Below are 20,726 nucleotides of genomic sequence, written 5' to 3'. Positions count from 1 at the left end.
TCACCCTTGGGGTCGACGACAATTGAAACAACAAGGTAACGACACTTGCCAAAAAATTAAAAAAACAGAGCTCAGTCGTTGACGTGAAGTGTAAGATTGGTTAGGAGCATCACATTGACACCAAGTTCTGCCGAATGACACCGCGAAGTTTCACACAGTCAGATGGTCGTTATACCCGCTCTTACCCACACTTCCGCCTTCTTTCGACGCCTCTGCGATAGAGGTCATAATCGTAACACCCAGAGCTGAAATCATGTTTTTTCTTATGAGTGGGCGAGTAAATATTCCAGACGCACGGACCCTCAGAATCGGCACGAAAAGGCCACAGGGTTTGGCATGAAGTTCTACAATGAAAGTAACTCTTTCCGTGGGGCGCTGATTCCACACACTTCGCTGTCGAAAACGGCAGGTCGCTGTGCGTTCCTCACAAATTTTAACACCGTTGACACCGTCAGGCGTTTCAGCCTTTCGCTAATGATATTTTATGGCTGAAACTCTGTAGAATACGATTTCTCCAGTTTGGAGTACAGCGTGACCGCTATTTTTGCTCCCGTGTACACCTTAGAACCAATATGGATTGTTCAAAACCATATGACGAAATCTGAACTCGATCCGAAGCAGCTAATGGTGCATATGCTCTCAGGCTCCTGTTTTGTGTCCTCCTATAGCGTGATCGTTGGGGGACGCGACATTGATACATGCGTTCATAAAATGGCAAAGGGTCCCTCCAAGAACCTCCAGTTCTGCAATACGCTCGGTGATACTTGCCCATCTTTAATGAGAATTTTAAAAATGTGCCTTTACAGACAGAACCTGTGACGAAGTCCTAGGCGCTTGCAGAATGGCAACCGCTTCGTCACTCTCTGATTTTGAGCGGCCTGCTTTCAGGCGCAAGTGCAGTGTAGAATATACGGGCACTTCTGACAGCATTGTAACTGTATACAAGTCTTGGGAAAGGAGGGAGGCGGTTGTTAGATTCGCCTCCTGCGGACAGGGTGCAGGAAGTCGAGCGGTCAAGAGTAGAGAGTGGACATCCAGGACTGCCGTTAAATGACGAAACAGGAAATTAGGTACAATAACGAGAATATATTTCCGGGTACGGTATACAAAGGGCCCGCCTAGGATCGGAAGTTAGAAGGTTTAGGCCAGTCTAGGAGGTCGAACAATGAATTAAAATGGGCAACGGAAGGGGAAGCGGTTCATGTTAACTTACGTTGGTGGCTGGTCGTGAAAATCACAGCCAGAGTCTCTGCCTCCCAAAAAGGCGTCTGCTCTGCTCGAGGTCTGGATTACATGAGAGAGAAGCAACTGTGTACTTCATCGCAGAGCACTCCAGCGTCCACACATGTGACCTGTATCCCAGGCACGCTATTGGCTAAAACCAATGGCGTGAATTCGCTGGCAGTTTCAGCACAGGGCTCAGGGCGTCTCCTATCAGCAACTTTAGCTGGACAGAACTGCCTCGGTTTTGAAAGACAAGCGACTTGTGTCACGTAGGCACGGGGTACGTTACTCGGGGAGAACACTTGTAAAGATCTGACTGGCCCTTTGAAATAAATTTTTTAAACCAATTGGCTGCCACCATGTACTGCAGTAACGTGTCGGCGTAAGAGCAGCAGCTTAGCCTGCCCGCATGTGGCTGGCACTCTAAGTTGCAGGTTCTGGTTGTGCAGGTAAAATTTTAAAATACTCAATAAAGGCGGGGCAGGGGGTGGGAGGTGCCATCGAGAGTTTTGTCGAACTAGGAGGGGGTGGATGGGTGGAGAGGGGGGACCTTACAAGAACCCATGGCCATTTTATTCACGCAAGTGTCAATGGCGCATCCTCCAGCGATCACACCATAGGAGGCTCCAAAATAAGAGACCTGAGAAAGCATATGCACCATTAGTTGCTTAGGATCATGTTCAAATTTTGCTGAATGGTTTTGAACGGTCCATACCGGTTCTAAGTTATACACGAGAGCAAAAATAGCGGTCACGCTGCGCTGCAGAAGGGTGCAGTCGTATTCGATAGGGATCCAGCCACAAAATTTCCGTCCGCAGCTCGTGGTCGTGCGGTAGCGTTCTCGCTTCCCGCGCCCGGGTTCGCGGGTTCGATTCCCGGCGGGGTCAGGGATTTTCTCTGCCTCGTGATGACTGAGTGTTGTGTGATGTCCTTAGGTCAGTTAGGTTTAAGTAGTTCTATGTTCTGCGGGACTGATGACCATAGATGTTAAGTCCCATAGCGCTCAGACCCATTTGAACCAACAAAATGTCCTTAGGGAAGGGCTGAAGCGCCCGACGGCGTCAACAGTGTCAAAGCTTGTGGAAAGATTCATCCTGTTGCCCATCCCACTGCGAACAGTCGTTTTCGACAGCGAAGTGTGTGGAATCAACGCCCCTGGGAGAGGGTTGCTTTCATTGACGACTTTCATGACGCAGGCTGTGGCCTTTTCGTGCTGATTTTGAGCGACGGTTTGTCTCGAATATTCCCTACCCAATCACAGAAAAAACACATTATTTCAAAGCTGGATGTAGCGGTTCTGACCTCCATCGCAGAGATGTCAAAAGAAGGGTGCCCGATGGTAAGCGGCAGAACTGTTATGACATTTGGTGTCAGAATAACATTATTAAGCAACCTCACACGTCACATGAACTTTGCTGTGGCCTTCTTTGGGAGGTGTCGACACCTTGCTGCTCGAATCGCCGTCGAGTCCGAGGATGATGTGGTAGGGCGTTACGGTTTTGCGCCTTTACAAAGGAAGGTCCTATTCACGTCTGAGCCAAATTACGAAATTAATCGTGGCAATTAGGGGGTTTCGAGAACGTGATCCTTTAATTCTGTTGCGCAGTGTAGTACAAATGAAAAGCGGAATGAAGTATCCCATATAAAAAAACTCATTTTTTACAACATATACTACTGGCCATTAAATTTGCTACACCACGAAGATGACGTGCTACAGACGCTACATTTAACCGACAGGAAGAAGATGCTACGATACGCAAACGATTAGCTTTTCAGAGCATTCACATAAGGTTTGTGCCGGTGGCGACACCTACAACGTGCTCACATGAGGAAAGTTTCCAACCGGTTTCTCACACACAAACAGCAGTTGACCGGCGTTGCCTGGTGAAACGTTGTTGTCATGCCTCGTGTAAGGAGGAGAAATGCGTACCATCACCTTTCCTACATTGATAAAGTACGGATTGTAGCCTATCGTGAATGCGGTTTATCGCATCGCGACATTGCTCCTTGCGTTGGTCGAGATCCAATGGCTGTTAGAGGAATATGGAATCGGTGAGTTCAGGAGGGCAATACGGAACGTCGTCCTGGATCCCAACGGCCTCGTATCACTAGCAGTCGAGATGAAAGGCATCTTATCCGCACGGCTGTAAAGGATCGTGCAGCCACGTCTCGATCCCTGAGTCAACAGATGGGGACGTTTGCAAGACAACAACCATCTGCACGAACAGTTCGACGACGTTTGCAGCAGCATGGACTATCAGCTCGGAGACCATGGCTGCGCTTACACTTGACGCTGCATCACACAGAGGAGCGTCTGCGATGGTGTACTCAGCGACGAACCCGGGTGCACGAATGGCAACACGTCATTTTTTCGGATGAATACAGGTTTTGTTTACGGCATCATGATGGTCGCATCCTTGTTTGGCGACATCGCGGTGAACGCACATTCGAAGCGTGTATTCGTCATCGCCAATCTGGTGTATCACCCTACGTGACGCTATGGGATGCCAGTGGTTACACGTGTCGGTCACCTCTTGTTCATATTGACAGCACTTTGAACAGGGGACGTTACATTTCAGATGTGTTTCGATCCTTGGCTCTACCCTTCATTCGATCCCTGCGAAACCCTACATTTCAGCAGGATAATGCACGACCGCATGTCCTGTCCTGTACGGGCCTTTCTGGATACAGTAAATGTTCGATTGCTGCCCTGGCCAGCACATTCTCCGGATCTGTCTCCAATTGAAAACGTCTGGTCAATGGTGGCCGAGCCACTGGCTCGTCACAATATGCCAGTCACTACTCTTGACGAACTGTGGTATCGTGTTGAAGGTGCATCGGCAGCTTTACCTCTAAATGCCATCCAAGCTATGTTTGGCTCAATGACCAGACGTATCAAGGCCGTTATTACGGCCAGAGGTGGTTGTTCTGGGTACTGATTTCTCAGAATGTATGCACCCAAATTGTGTGAAAATGTAATCACATGTCAGTTCCATTATAATATATTTCTCCGATGAATACCCGTTTATCATCTGTATTTCTTCTTGGTGTAGCAATTTTAATGGTCAGTAGTGTATGGTTCATTACAGTATCTATTTACAACCACCGTTTAATCCACAAAACTAATGATTCTTCTGCAGGCAAGAAGGAAACGAAACGTTCTCCCTGAAGTCACAGACACAAATGTAACGAATTTCTAATAGTGATCTTCGTGGCAGGAATATTTGATTACAGTCTGTTTGAAACATTACGCTAGTTTTTTACTATCGTGACATCTGTGAATACTCCATAGTCATTTGTAACACAAATCGTAAATCTCGAAACCAGTGTTACTAATCGTAAAAAAAAGTTCTTTAAGGTACGTAAAATGAAGTAAAAGCTACAAACAGCATTGCGGAAGAAGTCGTGTGAACGTTTATGAAGCCCTTTCGCTAAAGATATGGATCCGTGAACGGTTCGATTAACACGTACTTGTGAAGAGGACCTGGCCCTGACTTGTGGAAGATGAGTTTCGTGTGCCTCAGGTCTTGCGATTCATCACTTTTTAAGTCTGTAATTTAACTGTAGAATCACATCAGAAGTTGTAGATAATATCTGTGTGGCAGAAAACTTGTGTGCACGAGTATGTCGTAATCCTGTAATCTCGAGCCTTATCTAGATGATTTGAAAGAATGACCTTCAATATGTGAGGTCCTTCTAATTGCTCTTCTGAGCAATACGTACCCATTTATAGTTCAAAATCCTGAAGTCATTCTGAGGTAGTACTAGAAGATATTGAACAAAAGGACTTGAGCGTAATTCGAAGAAACAGTCTCTGTTTCAGACACATGTTCGTTTAAATAATTATTAAGCCCCTTTGTCATATCCAGTACGATATGGATCTTTCTGTTGCATTTGCAGTTAAGATACTTGTAGCAACTTGTTGAACAGCTTTATTCCCATATAGTATGTAACTTTATAGCTAAAACTTAGATTATTATGAAGCTCTTTTTTACGACCGCTCACGTGTCTTGCCCCTGGTTTATGAGCCAGCATAGTTCTTGATCCCTGTTCGACATGGTACTGAAGTAGTATTCGCCCCTGAGAGTTTGCAGACACAATTTCGCGTCCTCTGTGTAGTCAGAATTTACAGATACGGAACGCACTTCGCCTTGAGAAAGCCCGGCAACACTGAGCAGACGGGGGTTCAGAATTGCTCTTCCCAGCTGTGAATTCGGTTATATAAGCACCGCAGCTCAGCAGAAAGGAAATCGTTAACAGGAAATGCGTTAAGTTCTGTTTGGTTGATTTCAATGTAAGTCAGGGTGGAGCCTTTCTTAACACTCTGCCGTCCGGCGACACCACAGTGGTGTTTCGCGAAATAACGTCCCGTTTGAAGAAATGACAAAATGATTGTGCTGGTAAGCCCCTTACGTTATTTGATTTTCAAACAGCTGAGCAAAACTGAGCGTACTCAGACATTTCTCTCTTTACTTCTTCTGATTATCAATAACCTGACACAATATTTTTTTAAGCGCGACGCAGTCTGATTTTCAATAATCCCTACAAAAGAGTGGCCCTGACTAACAATTACCTATACCTTTCATGAATCACTTGCCTCACAAAAATCTTCGTTATTCAAACTACTGCAATACAGCGAGCGTATATACAGCCAGCTAAATATAAGATTCTAACTACTGAAGACACTAACTACTGATAGGCATAGTTAGCAAACGAAAGATTTTGATAGAGAACAAACAATGTATTTACCTTAATAGTGTTCAAAAGTCGTAATATATACATCAGTTCATAACATACAGTCTTAAAAATTTCGTTTTTCTGACGGACACGCGTCCAGATCGTCCGCTCTCAAAACTCTGCCATCTGTCTTCCCACATCCACCACTGCTGGCGGCTCACCTCCAACTGCGCAACGCTACGCGCTGTTCACATCCAACTGCCCAACACTACAATAGCCAATGTTCCGACAATGCCAACCAGCCACACACAGCACAGCCAGTGATTTTCATACAGAGCGCTACGTGGCGTTACCAACATAAAAACCTAAACAGCCTACTTACTCGGTCAACCGCCAGATTATTTACGACGAGTGGCGGACGTCTTGTCTGACTTTCCGGACTACTTGGCCGATTGGGAAGAAGACACTGGATAACCAAAAAATGAATTGAAGCAGAATCGTAGGAAGATAGTGAAATACGTCCAAGAAGAATTCAGCGAACGCTACGGTTGCCAAATGATTCGGCCGATCAGACGAAGAAGACAGTGCTCTGTGGTCACACTTTGATTTACCGAGGACCAATAATAAATTTGAAGGATCCCCGGGTCCAAACACATTCCCCAAAGGTACACAGAGCGTCGAGAATATCGTACAATTATATACTGGGAACGATCTATTTGAATATATTAGCAACGAAACCAAAAAGCACTACAGTCAAAATTGCAATAGAAGGAAACTGGATTTAAAAAATGCCAAATTTGTCGACGTTACGGGCCCGAACTTAGAAAATGGTTTGGTCTTGCTATCGTGATGGGAATTGTAAGAATCAATGATTATTGGTCAACGAATCCGTTGATAGACTCACTGATATTTCGTAAAACGATATCCCGCGACCGATTCAGACAAATATTATCATTTTTACGTTTTTCCGACAGCAACAATAAACTGGGTAATGTCGACCGGCTTGTCAAAGTGTAATTCGTAATTGATTATTTTTTCAAAAAGCTTAAAGAAACGTTTAATCTAAGTCAAAACATCCCAGTTGATGAAAGAATGATGCCGAGGCTTGGATGGATAAATTTTAAAGATCACAATCCGTCGAAAGTTACGAAATATGGCTTACTCATTCAGATGTCGTGTGATTCGAGTTCGGGATACATTTACTCATACAGATGTCGTGTGATTCGAGTACGGGATACATTTACTCATTCAAGATATATTCCGGCGCTGGACAGCCTTTAGCAAAAACAGTGGTGGAACTGTTGACACCTTCTGATTGAAAGTGGCATCACCTCTGCCTCGACAATTATTATAACAGTGTACAACTTGCAAACAAGTTACTTGAAAAGAAAATTCGAGTTTGTGGAACGATATGGCCAAATAGAGAATTGCCGGAATATTAAACTGCGCCAAAGTCAATGTTTTTGAAGCTTGTCATCAACGGGAAGGTGACAAGCGGCCAGCAGCAAGCCAAGTAATCAGAATTAGCGCTGCCGGTAGCAAGCGGATAAATTGGTACGAGACGCGCGGACGGCAAAGTGGTAACTTCACTGCTAATCAGTATCAACCAGTTAGTATTTCCATCGAATAAACTGGGGCGCGATTTCGAGTCAAGTCGCAGATGTTTTGCCGATCTCAAATTTAGATTAATAAGTAGACGTTCATGTTCTATATCAATACCTGCTCAGCTTGGAGTTTTTAGTGTCTTTTTATAGTAAATATTTCCACGGTACCCAGTTGTTCAAGGATTAGAGTCCAAGTACCGATCCTGATGAAACTGGAGTTGAGCATCATCACAAACTGGAGTCTTATTCACATGTTATTGCCGGTTGCAGAGTTCCAATGGCAGAGCTAATTTAATTCACTTTTACGTGTGAGCTTCCCATTCAGAACACAACATAGACTACCATCAGACACACTCGGTACGAACAAGCACACCCAGAGCTGGATTGGAATTAAATATTGCCAGGTGGAAGTTTTTGTGATCTTTCCAAGACGTTTGATTATGCAGATCATATTAGACGTTAAGGAAAACTTAGTTTTACCGTATTTATGGCCTGACACATAACTGGTTTGAATCATACTTAACAAACAGAGTACAAAATAAGTCCTGTATAATTCACATAATGTTGTAAAGGTAGAGTATTTTAGTGACTGGAGTGAATTAACAAAGGGTGTCCCATAGATTTCAATTTTGGGTCCACAGCTATTCGTTACATCATTGTAAATGACCTTCCACGCAACGTTCAACATTCAGAATTACTACACGTACTTCTGGTAGATACTATTGCTATTATAGACCATATTACAGAGAAAAGAGCAGAATGTATTATTAATGCTGTTTCTCAAAAAATTTTTAGTGGTTCGCTGAAAATGGACTCTCCCGTAATTTTGACAAAACACACTCATTCAGTTCTTCAGAACTAATAGAGTTACACTAGCAGCTGATGTAGCACATAACAGGAGTCAGTGAATAGGGTAAAATGCTCCAAATTTTTGGGTGTTCATTTTGCTGAAAACCTGAAATGGACAGAGCATATTCTGACCTTCCCAAACAATTAACTTCAGCTACTTTCGTTCTCCGTATAATTGCGAGTCTTGGAAACAAACGAATCGATCTCCTGGCGTATTTTGCATGTATCCATTCAGTAATTGGAAAAATTGTCTTGGGTAACTCATCACTTAGAAAGAAAGTATTGATCGCACAAAATCGAGCAGTAAGAATAATCGTCATCGTCATGTAGTAATCTCTTCAAAGAGTTAAGAATGTTATCTACACCATCAGAAGATATATATTTGATAATGAAGTTCGTCTTAGTCGCGCAGGATTTAGCCGAGCGGTCTGGGGCGCTGCAGTCATGGACTGTGCGGCTGGTCCCGGCGGAGGTTCGAGTCCTCTCTCTCCGTTATGGGTGTATCTGTTTGTCCTTAGGATAATTAAGGTTAAGTAGTGTGTAAGCTTAGGGACTGATGACCTTAGCAGTTAAAGTCCCATAAGATTTCACACACATTTGAACATTTGAAGTTCGTCTTAAATAATCCTTCACAATTTGAGAGGAACAGTGCTGTCCATATCTATAGCACTAGAAGGAAGTATGACCTTTATTGCCCGTTATTAAGGTTGTTTGTGGCTCAGAAATGTATGCACTATGCAGAAAAAAAATTCTGTTCATTTGCCCAATAACATAAAATGTCCGACAACTAGCAAAACATGTTAACCTACCCTATAATCATTTTTCTTCTGTCTCGGAAACTGACATACGGCCGGGAGAGTCGTGTACTGGCCACATGCCCCTCCATATCCGCATCCAATGACGCCTGTGAGCTGAGGATGATACGGTGGACGGTCGGTCCCGTTGGGCCTGCATAACCTGTTCGGGAAGACTTTAGTTTAATCATTTTTCTTGGATAACTTTTTCTAAATTTTGGAGGAATTTCTATCTAAAAACCGGTAATATCTTGTAAACTGACTCGTTCCATGCCATTTGGATAAATGAATCATTCAAACGATTCGTGAAACATGTAAGTACTAACTAAATTGTAGCGACGGTGCCCGTAAATGGGGAAATACATTGACAAAGGAAAGACTGTTGCGCCCCAGATACTGGGAATGAGCATCTCGGATGTGGACGTGCTACTTCCGTGAACAATTACGGAAAGAGCTTGAAGGACGGTGAAGCCAAGAGCAGGAGACCAGCTGTTGGTCGTCCACGCCTGTTCCTTGGAAGTCAGAGGCTTGTCCCTTTGTAAAGCAGGACAGGCAAAGATCTGTGGCATACATGACCACAGAGCAGTATGCTTCTGCAAGCACATATGTTTTGCAGCACACCATTATGGGCAAGTTGGTGGACATGAGCCTCCTCAGTAGGTGACCCACACTGACCGTCCAACGTCGTCAATTACGACTGCAGTGATCTTGAGATTGTTACGAGGGCCACTCCAAAAGAAATGCACACTGTTTTTGTAAAAATACAGTTTTCATTCTGCATGTGTAAAAGTTTTACAATGTGAAAATACATCCTTCCCGCTTGTTTTCAAACTTAGTTCTACCTGTTCCCGTGAGTGGCGCCGTCACACCATGTCTTCAAGATGGCTGCTACACTCCACGTTCGTCAGAAGCAACGTGCTGTCATAGAATTACTGTGCTGTGAAAACGAGACAGTGGGAAACATCCACAAGAGGTTGAAAAAGGTGTATGAAGATGCTATTGTCGATCGTAGTACAGTTAGTCGGTGGGCAAGCAGGTTACGTGATGAAAGCGGGCACGGCAATATTCAGGATTGTCCTCAGAGCGGCAGGCATCGTACTGCACACACTCCAGACAATGTGCAGAGAGTTAACGAATTGGTGACTGCTGACAGACGCATAACAGTGAACGAATTGTCACGCTACGTTAGGATAGAGGAAGGAAGTGTTCGCACAATACTGAAAGTGTTGGCGTTAAAAAAGGTTTGTGCCAGGTGGATTCCCAGGATGTTAACAGTGGCTCACAAAGAAACAAGAAAAACGGTATGCAGCGAACTTTTGGAACATTGCGAGAATGATGGAGATGAATTTCTTGGAAGAATTGTGACAGGTTATGAATCATGGCTCCATCATTTTTCACCAGAGACTAAGATGCAATCAATGCAGTGGCATCATGCAAATTCACCAAAGAAAAAATAATTCAAAACCACACCTTCTCCTGGAAAAGTTATGGCTACTGTGTTTTTCGATTCCGAAGGACTCTTGGCTGTAGACATCATGCGAAGTGGAACCACCATAAATTCTGTTGCATATGTGACGACACTGAAGAAACTTCAATCTTGACTGAGTCGTTTTCGACCACATCGGCTAAACCAGGATGCTTTGCTGTTGCACGACAATGCACGGCCACATGCCAGTCAAAAAACCATGGAAGCGATCACAAAACTCGGATGGACAACACTGAAACACCCGCCTTACAGTCCTGACTTGGCTCCATGTGACTATCATCTCTCTGGGAAACTGAGAGTATCTCTTCGTGGAACAAGGTTCGAAGATGATGACTCCCTTGTGCACACTGCGAGACAGTGGCTCCAACAGGTTGGTCCAGAATTTTACCGTGCGGGTATACAGGCGCTGGTTCCAAGACGGCGTAAGGCAGTTGAGAGGAATTGAAATTATATGGAGAAATGAAAATATTGTTACTGAAGGATGTATCTACACACTGTAAAACTTTCAAACCTGTAGAATAAAAGATGGATTTAAAAAAAATAGTGTGCATTTCTTTTGGAGTGACCCTCGTAATTCTGGGGTGTGGATCAATGGAAACTTGCCGTCCGGTAGAATGTATAACGTTTATTGTTACATCAGGTCAATGGCCGCGTCCGGATACGTCATCACTCATCATTCAGGTGAACAACTGCTCGGAACGTGCAACAGACACGAGCAGTGTTATACTATGGGGGATATTCACCGTGACATCCATGGGAGCTGTGGTTTAATCAAAGCCACATTGGACTAAGTGAGCATTGTTGGGGACCCCATGCATTTCTTCACACTTGATGTCTTCCCTGACAGCGACGACATCTTCCAGCAAGATAGCTGTCCATGCTACAAGACCAGAATCGCTGTACACTGATTTTAGAGGCATGATAGTGAACTCAATCACTTGATTTGTTTCACTAAAGGCCTAAAACTGTCACCAAGACTCGGTTACAGGTTGTCTATCTAACGGCTACCAGGGTGAACAAAAATTTTATTTCGTAACATAACTGCCCAAATTCAAAACACTGTCATGGTCTACTCGTTAAGAGATAATATTTTAATTTAAAATGCTGTCATCGTCTACTCAAGAATAGATAATATTACGTTAAAGGTTTAACATAATGAGTCTCGTACCAAACTTAGAAACGAACGTTAAACATAATTTGAAACAATTTTGGAACCACCAAATAATAAGAGGTATATATTGGTACTTTCAACATTGTAGCCCAGTCAGCAATCGTGATAATCTAATATATAAGAAACTATCAGCCTCGATTGCGGTAATGAAACTACCTTTACCTAGGTTACAGCCCAAGTAATTCAGCGTTCTTCAGAAGATAAACCTGATTCTATAATATGTCTACGAGGACATTGTCTAAAAATAAAAGTAAAACAGCCTGAATAAGCGTAGTCACATATTAAAAATGCGGTACATAGGTACTAAGTCACCACCAAGACTTAACTTAAGCTCCGGCGCCTCGTCTTCGTGGACACCGTGCGGTGGGCCTCGGGAAGTCACGTGAAAAAGAGTTTTATTTTTATACCATTCCCTCGTAGACATATTATAGAATCAGGTTTATCTTCTGAAGAAGGCTCAATTACTTGGGCTGAAACCTAGGTAAAGATTGGTTTCATTACCGCAATCGAGGCTGAGAGTTTAATGTTTATTCAGGCACCATTTTGATCCTACAGTCTCTATGAATTAAAATATAAAGGAATAACAGAATTACAGACAATGGCTGTGAGTGGGCATTGATACTGATTTAAATGAACGGAGAAATTTGAAAATTTGTGCCAGACTGGTATTCGAGCCTCGGTCTCGTAATCAGTATTCATCGTACTGCACGGACTTCCCCATCGATTTAAATAAGCACCTGCTTACAGCCAAAGTCTGTAATTCATCTGTTTCTTAAGAGGAAGTAGGCTCTGCACTTACTACATTTTCAGTATCCATGCTCTAAAATTTCAGTATTAGGCATGACGTTTTAATTTATTACTTCTTAACTACAAAGAGAAAAAAAATGTTCAAATGTGTGTGAAATCTTATGGGACTTAACTGCTAAGGTCATCAGTCCCTAAGCTTACACACTACTTAACCTAAATTATCCTAAGGACAATCACACACATCCATGGCCGAGGGAGGACTCGAACCTCCGCCGAGACCAGCTGCCTTAACTACTAATTTTGTACGCAACACTATGTACAGATGGTATTCACGTATAACATGTATCTACGTGCAATTTTAAATCGTTCCATGATACATAGTTCAGGATATATGACGTCATAACCATTTCATGAAAAACTAACCTTTCTTAAAACGGAGTGCAAGTTAACCAGATTTTTCTCATCCAGTGGATGATAATGAAAACAGTTAGTGACTTCCAACAAATTTTAAACGTAAACTGCTACGTTTTCTACAGTTTTTTTTTCCTTTGCACACACACAAAACAATGAAAGGAATATAATTTATCGCTTTCCAAATATTCTGATATCGAATTTTTCATTCGTTTAGGCCTATAGGAGAATAATCTGAAATTAATGAAACCGATAAAATTACTGTTTTTACATCTTTGATCGCAAAGCTTTTACTTGTTTAACGTTGAATATTTAACACATTAACTCATTTGTAAAGTTATCACACTTCTGAAACTGTTTCATGCATGGGAGGAAAAGGGGGTAAATTACTGGTCGTAAGCTAATGGAACACATGTGGGACGTTATCGAGCACCAGCTCTGCTTCCACAATGAACCGGCCCGTAATTTACGAGAGTTGCGTGACCCATGCGTGGACATCTGCTGCCACGTAGCTCCGGAAACCTAACCACGTCAAGCAGAACTGCTGCTGTATCGCATGCAACAAGTGGACTAACACACTACAATTCACGCTGTCATGATCTTTTGGATCATAAGTGTACGCCCTGAACAATAACTTTTGTTGAAAATTTTGTCTGTTATTTGGTGTAGCAAGTAAACATTCTAGTTTGATAGAAGCTCAGTTGCAATATTTAACTTTAGGACGAAGATTTTATGCATATACATTAACGTCGGAGGATTGGGCACCATTCCTGAAATAATTAGTAACTAACGCTTCAACTTGAGTCGACTAAAGTCTATTCAAAATGGTGTACTATCATGGGTAATTCAATTTCGACTTGATGCAGGAAGTCATAATACGTTGCTTTATTAATACTCGTAGTTTGAAATTTATTGGATTAGCGCTAGAGCTTCAGATTAAGGACAAGGAACATATTAGGTTTTTGAACAGTACCTGCACATTTTCTGGCACCCAACCTTGTGACAAGTTGGCTAGTAAGTTAGTGCTATGTTTAAGGATCATTTGCACGGTGAATCGTAATGATGTGGAACGAATCATTTTACATTCACGCTGCACTAATTTGTAAATATGGATACATGCAGAAGATTTATACGTATTCTTTCTTTAATTTCTGTTTTTTTATTTTTATTATTATTTGATATACAGTTAGTAATTCCAACCAACCACCTTCCATATATTTCAGTAAGAAAAATCCTCCTTCGCAGTTTTCAAGGAGAAACTTTTTCAATTTCTTTTCACATATTTCTTGGCATTTTACGTTACTTGATAAGAGATCAAAAATTTTAGTTACAGCATTGTACACTCATTTTTGCGCTAAAGACAGTCTGAATGGTGATTAATGAGCGTTAGATTTCCTTGTGGTATTTTAATCATGTGCGTCATTGTTCCTTTTAAACTGTAGTGGATTATTTACAACAAACTTCTTGAGGGAAATTAATATACTGCGTAGCTGTAGTGCCCAACTCCTTAGCACCAAGATTACCATCGGTGAGCATCATATACTTTTTGAGAAATGAAGACTTTCCTTCTTAAAAATAAGTTAGTCCAGAACATTATTCCACATGACATTACTGAACGTCTCAACTTACTGATTTGTCTCTCCCTAAGACTTACAATGCTTCTCCGTCAAAATGCTGCCGAACTATGTTGTTTTACGAGTCCCAAAATGCGCTGTTACCAGTTTAAAATCTCACCATGATGGACACTTAAAAACTGTGACGTTTCCATCCTATTTATTATTTCCTCGCCGTGTGTTACACGTGGTGCAGTACCTCTAGATGCGCAAAACTGAATACCTCGCTTCTTTTTATAATTGAGAAAGATGTTATTCGCAGAAAATCAGTGACCGACACTGTTAAGAAGATTATTTACCATTTTTTCTATTGCTATACGTATGCCTGGAATGATTTCTTAGAATACACCCTTGCTGGATTTAAAAAGAATATCTACGAATGTACGGACACCTAACAGACAGTTACTTACCAGATCGATTACTTAGAATACACCGTTGCTGGATTTAAAAAGAATATCTACGAATGTACGGACACCTGACAGACGGTTGCTTACCAAATACAAAAGTAGCTTAAAAATACACAGAAAGACATCTGTCCCGTCCGACTGAAAGGCATTGTGTCAGGAGAAGTTTCACGCGTATTATCAGTGGAAACACGAGTTTTATTTGTTAAGCCGAGAAGCTGTGAAGAAACACGGGAAAGCGAGGTGAATGTGAAACGAACTAGGGAAGTCTGTGGTGCTTCCAGAATGAACAGTGAAAGGGTACGTCGGTTCGCCTCCGCTGACCAACATTAGTCGCCGTAGCTAGGGAATACGCTTTTACCGCAAAGCACTTGCTCCTAAGCGGCAATAAAGAGAAATCCAGTCCAATTAAGAGAGGCTTAACGAGACTCAATAACCAACAGAGTGGGGCCACGATATCCCCCTTGCGGCACAGTGAAAGCTCTGCTCAAGCCCTGGTTTATGCTGCTACAGACCCGTAATACGGCTTGAATACTTCGCTCGGCGTACACAGGGGCAGTAACCTTCACCCTTTTCGTTTGTAGGATATTTTTCGTGCTGTAGGAAGTTCCCGTTGCTATTCACGTTAAATTTGCTGGGTACATACAGTATGGTTATAATTAATCTTTTCGTATTTGAGCCACTGCACACGGAAAACTATGTACCCTGTGAGCACCATATTGTATACGAAGGATGTTCAGACTGTGCATTGGAGGTGTTGCGTTGTTGTTAGTGTCATGACTTTCCGTTACGCGCCAGTACCGGTACGGCGACGTTAGAGAGCCTGTATAGGGAGAGAGTGGCCAACCGCACGATACGGCGGCCATTTTTCTGCCAAACTGCAGGCGGGACTTTCTTTACAGCTATAATATACTCATAGTAGCCTACTACGTACAGCACCGGAAAATTTTATACAGTGGCTGTAAAAATTATTCGTTACTTGCATTTATCACCCTTAAAGTTCGTTTACTAGACGACATGCCCGCTCTGTCGTATGCGGCATATCAAAACCTGCTGCACTGTGGAAAAAGCTGCGCAGTTTCGGTATAGGGAAGCGAAGATCTGACGCTGTTTATCAAGCGTCTGCAGAAGAATTAAACGATTTATTCTCAACAGCTGTAAACTGCCAGGCAGCGACAAATTACCAGCCCCAAGATATCAATCTCTCGAGAGACAAGTTCTTCCTAAAACATGTCGCTACAGGCACAGTACACAAGGCAATTATGAGAATCTCTTCCGAAGCAGTAGGAAATGATGAAGTGAGCATTGGCATGATTAAGAACGTCGTAGACACTATTATTCCAGTTATCGCAGACATCTTCAACCTGTCTCTTGTCAGTAGTACATATCCTACTGAGTGGAAGCAAAGTTTAATTCAGCCTATACCCAAGTCTGACAACCCTAAGTCGCCAGGTGACTACAGGCCGATCAGCATACTACCTGCAATTTCGAAAGCCCTAGAGTACATCGTCCATGAACAGCTGACGGATTACCTCAAAACTCATAACATCCATGACGAATATCAGTCAGGCTTTCGAAAGCACCATAGTACAGCAACCGCATTAATCAATGTAACTGATGACATTAAACACTGCTTGACTTTAGCAAGGCTTTTGACACAGTTGACTTCGATATATTACTAATTAAAATGAAACAGCTGAATTTCTCAAACAGCACAATACACTGGTTCGACAGCTACCTCAAAAACAGAAGTCAACAAGTCATTTGTGGGTCGGAAAAGTCATCATGGAAAAGCGTGCGCTCTGGAGTTCCCCAAGGCTCCGTCCTTGGTCCACTATTCTTCTCATTGTACATTAATGATATTTCTTCAGTGATTCACTCCTGCAACTACCATCTTTATACCGACGACATCCAACTGTACATAAGTGCAAGCCCCAAAAACATTGCTGGCGCAGTAGCGAGTATGAACGCAGATCTTTGCTCTGTTTCCCAATGGGCACAGAACCTAGGTCTGAAATGAAACCCCAAGAAATCCCAGGTCATACTTATATCTCATCCAAAGTTAATCAGCCGGTACTTTCGCGAAACAGTCCCTAAAATACTCCTCAATGGTACCCAACTACCATACCAAAAAACAGTAAAAGACCTTGGAATAATCTTGGATGAACACCTAAACTGGGAAGAACAAACAGTCACAGCTTGCCGGAAATCGCTCTCCTCCCTACATGCAATTCAAAAATTTAGAAAAATATTTCCAACCCATGTTAAACAAAAATTAGTCCAAACACTAGTCTTGCCTAATCTTTACTACTGCGATGTAGTTCAACACGGCACAAATAGTGAAAATTCTAGATGCCTCGAGCTAGTGATGAATGCTTGCGTTAGATACGTGTGCAATATTCGGTTGTATGATCATATCACTCCTTCATACTCCCAGCTAGGATGGATACGCCCACATAAGGCACACGATCTCCACACGATGTGCTTACTTCATCGATTTCTTAGCCACTGGTGCCCCCAATACTTATCTTCTCACATTAAACACCTATCATCATTCCACAACCGCAATACCAGGTCGGATACGTCTAGCATCTTGACTCTACCTCTACATAACACAAAATCTTTCCCCGTGTCATTCTCCATCTATTCTCCATCTCAGCCATACTACTATGGAACGCGCTCCCCTGTGATCTGCGTCTTATCCAGAACTACTCAACATTCAAGAGGGAACTCAAAACTTACATATTAGGGACGGTATAGCCACCATTGTCGTGCCCCTCCCATCTCTTTCTTTCTCCTCTCCATCACAGCTTCGAATTTTACCGTTCTATTTCTCTTCCTCTAACCTATCTACCTCTTATATATCTCTTTCACCCCATTCTATCGTCTTATGTCTCTGCTCGATGAGAATAACTTACAAGCTGCATGAACATAACGAGAGAATTCCCAACTAACAATGGGACTGACATTCAGAAAAGAAAAGTATGTTTACTTTCATATACATAGTCATTATTATTATTATTATTATTATTATTATTATTATTATTATTATTATTATTCTTGATTGTTATAATTATTTTTATTGTTATAATTATCATTTTACTACTGTTATAATATCTATTTTTTTCTTTAACATCAATACTGCATAATAGGCTATATTTCCTTAATGTTATGTAGAAACTGTAACTCGTTCAATCTGAGTATGCCTGGTTAGGTGTAAGAGAGGGCCTGAAGGCCCTAATCTTGCCAGGTAAAATAAATGCATAAATAAATAAAATATTGCAATGAAAGAAACGTAAATAAAAAAATAGTGTATAGCATTTGTTTTGTATCGGAAGTGCATAAGATTTAACGTACCTGTATTACGTCAGATCGATGAAAGTCGTAAGCAGTTGTTTAAATGCGACATGGAAAAACTTTGAGACGTATTAGTTCTTCTTGTCATGTCTTCAAACTTTTTGCATGTCACATGTAAACAACTGCTTACGGCTTTCCACCTCTCGTAGATAACAAACGAAAAAGATTACAAAAATCAGGTAATGTTAAATGTAGGCTACTGTAATAACAACCAAATATAACAAGAAAACTACCGTATCCCTTCTACCCCACAGTAAGTAGGCCTATTAAAAACTGTCTTCAAGAGTACCTACAATTATTTACTACGAATAATATTTCAGCAACCACGACAACTGCTGAAAACGTGCTTGCAACTTGCCTGCGTGAACAGTCAGGCTATAATACGGAAACCAAAATATGCCTCTATTGGAACTACCAAATGCAGCACAACCTGGCATCGTTTACGAACGTCTGCAGAACGAAGTACAGATGTCAACAAAAAAATACTGTACAATTACTAATGTGTTTACTTCAAACATGTAGGCGTACCGACTTCATCACAAAACGCTTCATTATTTCAACTCGTATTTAAGATTGCAAACAATAATTACGTACTAAAAACGATATACAACTAAATCGAACATGCATGCACAACGCACAAAAAGTCTCTCAATAACTCAAATACCTTTTAATCGTTTTCAAAAGTCGTCTGAACTTCAATTCAACTCAGTAGCACGGCGAACATAAGAAGCGTGGAGACAGTTGGCAGAAAAATGGCGCCAAAGCTATTCAACCAATCACGGGCAACTTCACCTATGGCCACTCTCTCTTTATACAGGTTCTCTAGACGACGTAGGGTTGAAAAACGAGCATCAGTGTTCACGTTGCAGACAGTCAGGGTGAAGCTGTACAATGTGAGCAGGACTTCACTCGTAAGGCCGTTTTATCAAAACAGCAGTAACTTCGCCACTGCTCTTCGCGAAGAGTATTGACGCTTTCCGTGTTGATGAACGTGATTCGGAAGTTTGAATTAACTGGCGATTTGTGAATTGGTCCTGCGAGAGGCTGATGGCCCATCGCGTCCCAAATTGAGGCGTTGAGGTCAAAAAGGGGATATGTCACTCAATTGATATTCTGAGATATATTGAAAAAAACTGTATAATTTTGAATAGCGTTATTCCCAAACCTTATAGTTAGTCTCAAAGATTCGTAAGGAAGAAAGCAATGTCATACCAACAATCTGTAATCATAGGATGAGGACTACTAATAGAAAATGGTAATAGAAAATGACTGACATATCTCCTTTTTGATTTAAGCAACAGCCATTGTACTGAAATATTGACTTAAGCGGCACAGTCTCTCCGCTCGGCGTTTTGATATGCCTTGGAGTGCAATAATTAAGCTTTCTTGCATACCACAGTTTCCTTGAAGCTAACTTTAACCTGCAGATACAAGTGAAATAGCATCATGAAACAAAAATTTACATAATCGTAATACTGTAACCCTATTAAATATTTGCCTTAACTATTTTCCATAAAGATTTTACAAAACGTGGATCAAAGATGTACATAATTAAGGAACGAAATGTTTAATAAAATGGTTCAAATGGCTCTGAGCACTATGGGACTTAACATCTGAGGTCATCAGTCCCCTAGAACTTAGAAATACTTAAACCTAATTAAGCTAAGGACATCACACACATCCATGCCGGCGACAGGATTCGAACCTGCGACCATAGCGATCGCGTGGTTCCAAACTGAAGCGCCTAGAACCGCTCGGTCACATCGGCCGGCGAAATGGTTAATAAAATAATATTACGGTTGTCATGCCAGTTACCTAATAATAATAATTTGCTGTCCTTTCACGATTGGTAATGGAATTTGGACGTGGTCTCCTTGCTTTTGGAATGAAGGGAAGAATATGAGCACTCAAGTACCCATGCTGTCTATCTTTGTTGAGCATATTGTTGAATTCTATCAACAATAGTTCCTTCTCAGCAAATGAGAACTTCTCAAGACATTTACGCCGGCATCCGTAAACAGATATTAGCGTATTATTAACCTATATACTTGTCGAATACCATATTTACCGATTTCCTGTATTACAATTTAAACATATATTTCAACTTTGCGTCTATGAAAGGAATTTATATTCACATTTTAGTACAGTGTTTCTACACAACTTGCCTCTGCTACAGAATATTACATTATGTACACAGAATTCAAGCAATGGACATTGTATGACTATTTACATGCAGTCTGCACCTGTTTCCCTCCTAGGAACAATGTTTCCTTTCCAGTTGGCATCCCACAAACCTTTGACCTTCTTTTGTTTAATAGACATTCCTCTTCCACAATTCGGGGCGTCTTTTCTTCCTTCTAAATTCATCGTCTTCGGACTCGTCTGACGG

Source organism: Schistocerca gregaria, chromosome 7, assembly GCF_023897955.1.
Source record: "Schistocerca gregaria isolate iqSchGreg1 chromosome 7, iqSchGreg1.2, whole genome shotgun sequence".
NCBI classification, from domain to species: Eukaryota; Metazoa; Arthropoda; class Insecta; order Orthoptera; family Acrididae; genus Schistocerca; species Schistocerca gregaria.
Note: the sequence above shows the minus strand (reverse complement) of the source record.